The sequence below is a fragment of the Suricata suricatta genome, chromosome 17, assembly GCF_006229205.1.
Source record: "Suricata suricatta isolate VVHF042 chromosome 17, meerkat_22Aug2017_6uvM2_HiC, whole genome shotgun sequence".
In the NCBI taxonomy this organism is placed as follows: domain Eukaryota; kingdom Metazoa; phylum Chordata; class Mammalia; order Carnivora; family Herpestidae; genus Suricata; species Suricata suricatta.
The window spans coordinates 35225321-35232296 of record NC_043716.1 but is presented as its reverse complement, the minus strand read 5'-3'; the positions used below and the strand labels follow the sequence as shown (position 1 = coordinate 35232296).

Sequence of the window (6976 nt, the reverse complement as noted above, 5' to 3'; positions counted from 1 at the left end):
AAGTCCCAAGGGTTCAGTTTTGCTTTAATTTCCCTTGCCTTGGAGGATGTGTCAAGTAGAAGGTTGCTGCGGTGGAGGTCTAGGAGGTTTTTCCCTACTTTCTCCTCGAGGGTTTTGATGGTTTCCTGTCTCACATTCAAGTCCTTCAGCCATTTTGATCTTATTTTTGTGTACGTAAACCACATTTTCTTTAACCATATTGAGATCTCATCAAGATAAAAACCTTCTGCACAGCAAAGGAAACAATCAACAAAACTAAAAGGCAACCGACGGAATGGGGGAAGATATTTGCAAAAACATACTGGATAAAGGGAACCCAGAATCTATAAAGAATTTACCAAACTCACCACCCAAAAAATTTATATTTTAAGGTACTATATTAATTTACTTTTTTAATGTACTGGCTGACTAATCTATGAAATTGCTTTCCAGGGCAGGTCTGTGTAAAATTCGAGAAGTCAACAGGTACACAGCAGAGCAAACTAAAAGAACATAGGAGGATGGAACAGAAGAATACACAGGTAAAGAAAATGCAAGAGGAAGCAGCCTGGGGCTCTCACAAACAGTGCTTAGTCAACAAGTTTGGGAGATGTCTCTCGATGCAAGAGTGGTGTCTAGGGGAAGGGAGCCCTGTTCCAGTTGAAGGCTCCTCAGGAATCTTGAACGTGATTTCTTTACTCTTTAAGGAAGAGCTCTTGGCTTTTAAAAGGAAAGGAGATCAAAAATATGTTTATTTTTGAAAGAGCGCAAGTAGGGGAAGGGCAGAGAGGGGGGACAGAGCCTGACCTGGGGCTCAAACTCCCGAACCGCGAGATCATGACCTGGGCTGAAGTCGAACGCTCAACCGACTGAGCCACTCAGGTGCCCCAGTAATAAGATTTTTAAGCCAAATATCCCAAATTGGCTCCTTTTCAGAAAACATTCCATCAACAATGTCAAGCTACATGGTGACATACAAGGTAACATACAGAAGCTATGACGATTCATGGAGAATGAAGAACCTTCTTTCTACAAAAAGGCACCACACTAATTGTCAGAGAGGCCTGTGGTCTTAGGGGTTGCTCCTCTTTCACGTCTTCACTTCCAGTGGGATCTTACTTGTAAGAAGTGAAAGTATTAGAAAAAAGCCCTTCTAACTCCAGGCACGCTAACTTCAACACACTATTTCTAGCATCTAAATAAATGGTAATAGTGATCAGCAGCATCTTGTAAGTGTACATATTTCACTTTAAAGAACGACCCACTCAATATAATAATCCACTGAGTCTCAATCATCAGATCATGACACACTGGTGTTTTTGATCAATTGAAGGTGTTAATCTAAAGGGCAGAGATTTAAAATAATTCACTTTTAGAATAAGAATAGATTCAACGTTTTTCTTAATAATATCATTCATCTGCATTCTGATATGCTTTCTTAAGGGAAAAAGCCAATTGAAAAATAATTTATAGCTTATCTTACGCTACAGTGTATGGTACTAAATATATCAGATGCACTATTACAATTGTGGTAATCAAGAGTTCCCCCGTGGTCTCTCTTTCCCTGAGAAAATCGTGTTTCTTCAAAGTCACGGGTGTTCTGTGGAAGTGCGCTGAACATATTAAGTGTTGGTGGACATGTGTCATGGTGGGAAAAAGGCTGAGAAGTTATGTGGTCTCCACACAAATTGGTTAAACTCAGAAAGCCTCTGGTGTCTTCTGATTCTATTAAATATGCATATCTGTAACCCAGGACCCTCAGTTTTATTTTTATCCTAGGAGTCCATCCTTCATAGAGAACCACAAAGATCCAAGCCACCTGAAGTCTCTTTAGCAGCCAAACCACAATAATTGGCAATCATCCAAAGTGACAATCCCGATACAAATCCGGCAGCAATGCTTCAATTGGCCTTGTGACCATAAGTAGTTGGAGAGGATGTAAAATGCCAAATCACCTTTTTACAAAAGTTTTTACCAAACTTTGAAGGATCACTGTGTTCCCTCCTTGTCCTCAGGCAGGTCACCATTATATATGTGTCATTTGAAAGCATATTTATAAAATGAATGACAGAATATCATTTCCAAATCTATTTATTTACTACTCTACTGGGCTGTGATAAGAACATGGAGAAAAAAGAAAAAAACAAAGAAAAGAGCCTTGCCTTGGTTTGGAATAGCTTTTCTTTCTTTTTTTTTTAATTGGTTTACCTTCTACCTGCCTACCATACTGTGGCCAGAAATCATTTTTCTGAAACACAGACGTGGTCAGGTCACATTCCTGCTTAGAGCCTTTAATGGTTCCCCATTACTTATAGGATGAAACTCAAACTCTGCAGCAAAAAAACTTTAAAATATTTAGTCTTATCTATTTTCCAGTTTCATTTTCTTCCAACTCCCATATCTCCCAATGTTTTAGCAACAGTAAGTAACAAACTGCCTTCTGGAACATGCCATGAACTTTGCACTGTAGAACTTTGCTCAGCTATTTTTCCTCTTTGGGAATTCCTCTCTCTCTCTTTTCAAGTAGGGCATGCCTCCCCTCTCCCTTTTTAAGTTTATTTATTTACTTTTTGAGAAAGAGAGAGAGAAAGAAAAGGGAGAGAGAGAAAGTGCACGTGTGTGCAGGCAGGGGAGGGGAAGAGAGAGGGAGTGAGCGAGAGGATCCCAAGCAGGCCCCACACTGATGTGGGGTTCTAACTCATGACCTGAGCTGAAATCAAGAGTCAGCCGCTTAACCTGCTGAGCCACAGGCATCCCAAGGGCATCTCTCTCTCTTTTTTTTTTTAATTTTTTATGGTTTTTAAATTTATTTTTGAGAGACAGTGTGAGCAGAGGAGGGTCAGAGAGAGAGAGAGAGAGAGAGATACGGAATCCGAAGCAGGCTCCAGGCTCTGAGCTAGCTTTCAGCACAGAGCCCGACACGGGGCTCAAACCCACGAACTGTGAGATCGTGACCTGAGCTGAGCCGAAGCTGGATGCTTAACTGACTGAGCCACCCAGGCGCCCCAGGGCATCTCTTTTAAGATTCAATCACATCTTCCCTGGATCTTTCCATTTCTCCCCTTCTCCTTCTCTGTTCTAATTTACTATAGGGCATTATTATAGCACAGTTTTGGCTCCCAGGGGCCCTACACCTTTCCCCCAGTACTCTCTAGTCTTGACTTAGTTATTATGTAACGCTACTATGAACAAGGAACTTGAGAAGGGGCTACTGCTGGGAAAAGGAATATAGCTGTGGGTCTAGGTAGAAGGCAGTAGGAAGGATAGCCTAGAAAGGGGAAGGAGGGTAAAAGTAGATCTTGCATTTGTAGGTAGAGACATGACACTATGGAAGAAATTAGGTAAACAAACATCATAGTACCTGGGTGGAGAGGAGGGAACAAAGAAGAATCCGACACACCCGTGCACCTAGTGGAATGGGCACAGGTATCTAGGTAAGGAGAGTAAGAATCAGATTAAGTGGCAACTGGAACATGGGAAGAGCTGAGGCCATCACAGGGTACGCCTGTGCCTTAAGTAACTGTTGAATTTATGCGGAATTAAGAAGAATCCTTCCCGGGGTGCCTGGGTAGCTCAGTCGGTTAAGTCTCCGGCTGCAGCTCAGGTCAGATCTCACGTTCGTGGGTTCGAGCCCTGCGTCAGGCTCTGTGCTGACAGCTAGCTCAGAGCCTGGAGCCTGCTTCTGGTTCTATGTCTCCTTCTCTCTCTGCCCCTCCCCCTCTCATGCTCTGTCTCTCTCTGTATCAAAAATAAACAAAAAAACATTAAAAAAAAAAAAAGAAGAATCCTTCCCTAAAATACACCACAGTAAACACTAAGGAGTTTGGTACTGGTGGGAAATCTGGTCCCTTTCATAGAGGGCAGTACAATTCATTATTTATTATTTCCCCCCATATCCCCAGGGGCCTCGGACACACAGTAGGTGCTCAATAAATGTGTGTTATGCAGAACTGCAACCACTTCTAGCCCAATGGGACTTGCGGTCTAAGCAGGCAATATAGGAGTTGAATATTTGTTAGATAAATCATTTTCGCCTAAGCCACAAATGGTAATTTTTGTTCTGCTGTATATTATAATTTTAATCTTAAGGGTGGTAATGTGAAATAAGAAGTTAAAAAGGAGGAAAGAGATTTTACCCAAGAGAGCAAGGAGGAAACGGGCAGTGCAGAAGCCAGGATGAACAACAGGACTAAGAATGATAGGAAGGAGGGCAAAGAGAATTTTGGGGGAAAATTAGGGGGAAAATGCCATGAACCTCAAGTGGAGAGAATGATGTTTCTGAGCCCATTTCACAGCCTCACCAAGACCCCACTTCTCTTCACCTCAGACCCTATCCAGCTTTAGGAGAGCGTCGAAGGTTGGGATCCAGAGAAAGCCACAGATGGACAAACGCCAACAACTTAACAAACGGATCACCAACTACTTTTCAGAAATCGCTGTCGAAGGCACTTTTTCAGCTACAGACCTTGAGGGGCTGAGAACCTGACCTCTTCATGTAGCATTTCCCCAGTCTTACTCTTTTATTTCCCTGAGGGGGGAAAATGGTATTTTTCCCTTTGAACGTCTAGATTTGCTCTGCATCCTGTACGCTAAGATCCCATGTGTGTCTGAGCACTTCGTACCGCTGCTGGTGAAAGCCGGGTGGGGATTAGTGTACCAGGATCCTGGAGTCTCTATTTTAGTTACTCTCCAAAACAAAAGATTTCAAGGAGAAGTCAAATGATAATAATTTTGCCTTCTCCGTGCCTCTCTGGTAAAACACATTCAGATATCATCAGAGCGCTGCATCGAGAAAACTTTTAAAGCAAACAAAGCAGAAAATCAAAAAGAAGACTCAGAAACTAATTATCATGATTCTCTGGGGGTATTTCAGGGTGGGTGATCTAATGAGAACTCGCATACCCCATCAGGAAGGACTTGATGGGATGCAATGATCTTAGCAATGTGGCTTTGACCTGGTATGTATCATCTACCGGACAAAGTGTCACTCCCCAGCCAGACCTCACTCCCGGCCAGCTCCCCGGGTGTCTCTGTGCAGCAGTACCCAATCAGAGACAAAAATGATGGTTATGACAAGGAACCTCAAGGGCGAAAATTGCCTCCTTTTCTTTTAAGTTACACATTTGAGATGTAAAATCTTCCTTGAGTCTTCTGTTTCAGCTGCTAAACCTCAAGTAAGTTTGAAGAAAGTCGAACTTTGTAAGGAAAAAAATTAAAGAGGGGAAAATGAGGGTGATGTTTCTAGACCCAAAAGTTTCCAACCAAATCACCAAGTCTGTAATTGCAAAATAAAAACACTAAATCTCAATATCTATTTGCACAGCTCATTAACTAAGGGCTCACACTCAGCAAACAGAGGGGCGGGGGGAAAAGAACCTTCAGCACCAAATACATTTGGAAAGTTACTATGGAGACCTGTCTTTCCCTGGATCTAAACTAGACTCTGTCACATTCTGCTAGGCTGCTGTCAGATGCATGTCTGTCTGTCTTTATTGCTTATTTAGAAAGTAGCAAGTCGAGATGACGCAAAGGGTCTTTTGTCAGACCATGCTGGAGAGAGAAAGAGAACATTCCTTTCCCCACTGAGCATTATGAACATTATGGCAAGCACTCGACCTGCTCTGCTACTGGGACAACATGATTTACAATGTGAAAAGGGAAAACCTAAATCACCAAGTAATGAAAACATTAAAGTTAATGCATCACAAGTGAGGAATTTATTACCATTAACTCCAATAAACAGTTATAAAACACTCGTCCTTTCCTGTCCATGCACAGGACACAGACACTGGACTTCATTAAGCTCAACTTTCTTTTCTTTCTCACTAGACCAGTCATGTGTGTTTGAACCAACCACCATTTATTGTTAAGTGGACTGGTTCATTTTCCAGGACTGTAGAAAGCTGAAGGCACATCCATTTTGCTTCACGGTGCTTGGTACAGACGGATGAAATAGCAAAGTTTAGAAGACATGCAGCTCGGTGTTGCTATATAAGTTTATTTAAAAGTCCCTAAAATGTATGACTGTTAAAAGCAGAGTAGCTCTTCTGAGCGGTCCTTCGCAGAAGCAGGTATATAAGTAATAATGCCTAGCGACGAGGGTGGCATATTGGATGCCAATGCACGTCAGGTGCATTTAGCTGAATAATTATTCCCTTGTTATTGTTTGGTTTAGCACCTAAGAAGCCTCAGATGGAAACCCATTTCCTTCCGACATTTTTCTCTGTCACAGGGGCATACCAGTTTATTACCTTAAGGTTGCTCATGAACAAAAGAGGCTGCACATATGGATGGCTAGGGTACATTGGTTATGGATTCATTTGTTTTCAAGGAAAAAAAGAATGAAAGTGTCTTTTTGGAAAGCCAACTCTAATTGTGGAATTGCCTGTGTGTTACAGACAGGAGAGGCAGCATGAAATTCAGCCTTCCTGGACCAAATACTTACAAATAGATAACAGTAATACTTTACATTTGGATAGAACTTTATTTAGTGTTTGTCAGATGGTTTCCTTTATGGCACCTCGTTGATTCTGATACAGATAGAAAGGCCTTATCAGTCAAGCCTTTGTGGGCTGAAAATAAGGCTCAGAGAAGGCAAGTGACTTCCTCAAAAAAGCTTGAATGAGGAGTCAAGACACAAACTGGGGTTTTGCCTATGTTTTTTTTTTTAAGCTCCAAATCCGGTACTTTTTTTTTTTTTTGCTACACATTTTACATAATGAATCATGTTATAGTCATAGTGTAAAGTCAAGATGAATAATGTTTTTAATTTTTTTTAATGTTTTATTTATTTTTGAGAGAGAGAGACACACGACACAGCGTGTGAGCAGGGGAAGGGCAGAGAGAGAGGGAGACATAGATTTGAAGCAGGCTGAGCTGTCAGCACAGAACCCAACACCGGCTTTTTCCATGAACCATGAGATCATGACCTGAGCTGATGTCGGACGCTTAAAGACTGACTGAGTCACCCAGGCACCTGAAGATGAAGAATGATTTA

At 41.8% G+C, this 6976-nt stretch overlaps 1 protein-coding gene across 1 annotated transcript in view; it reads right to left on the bottom strand.

Moving 5' to 3' along the window:
- SKAP1 (src kinase associated phosphoprotein 1) overlaps positions 1 to 6976 on the bottom strand; it is a 275716-nt gene that overhangs the window by 55614 nt on the left and 213126 nt on the right. The window lies entirely within an intron of this gene.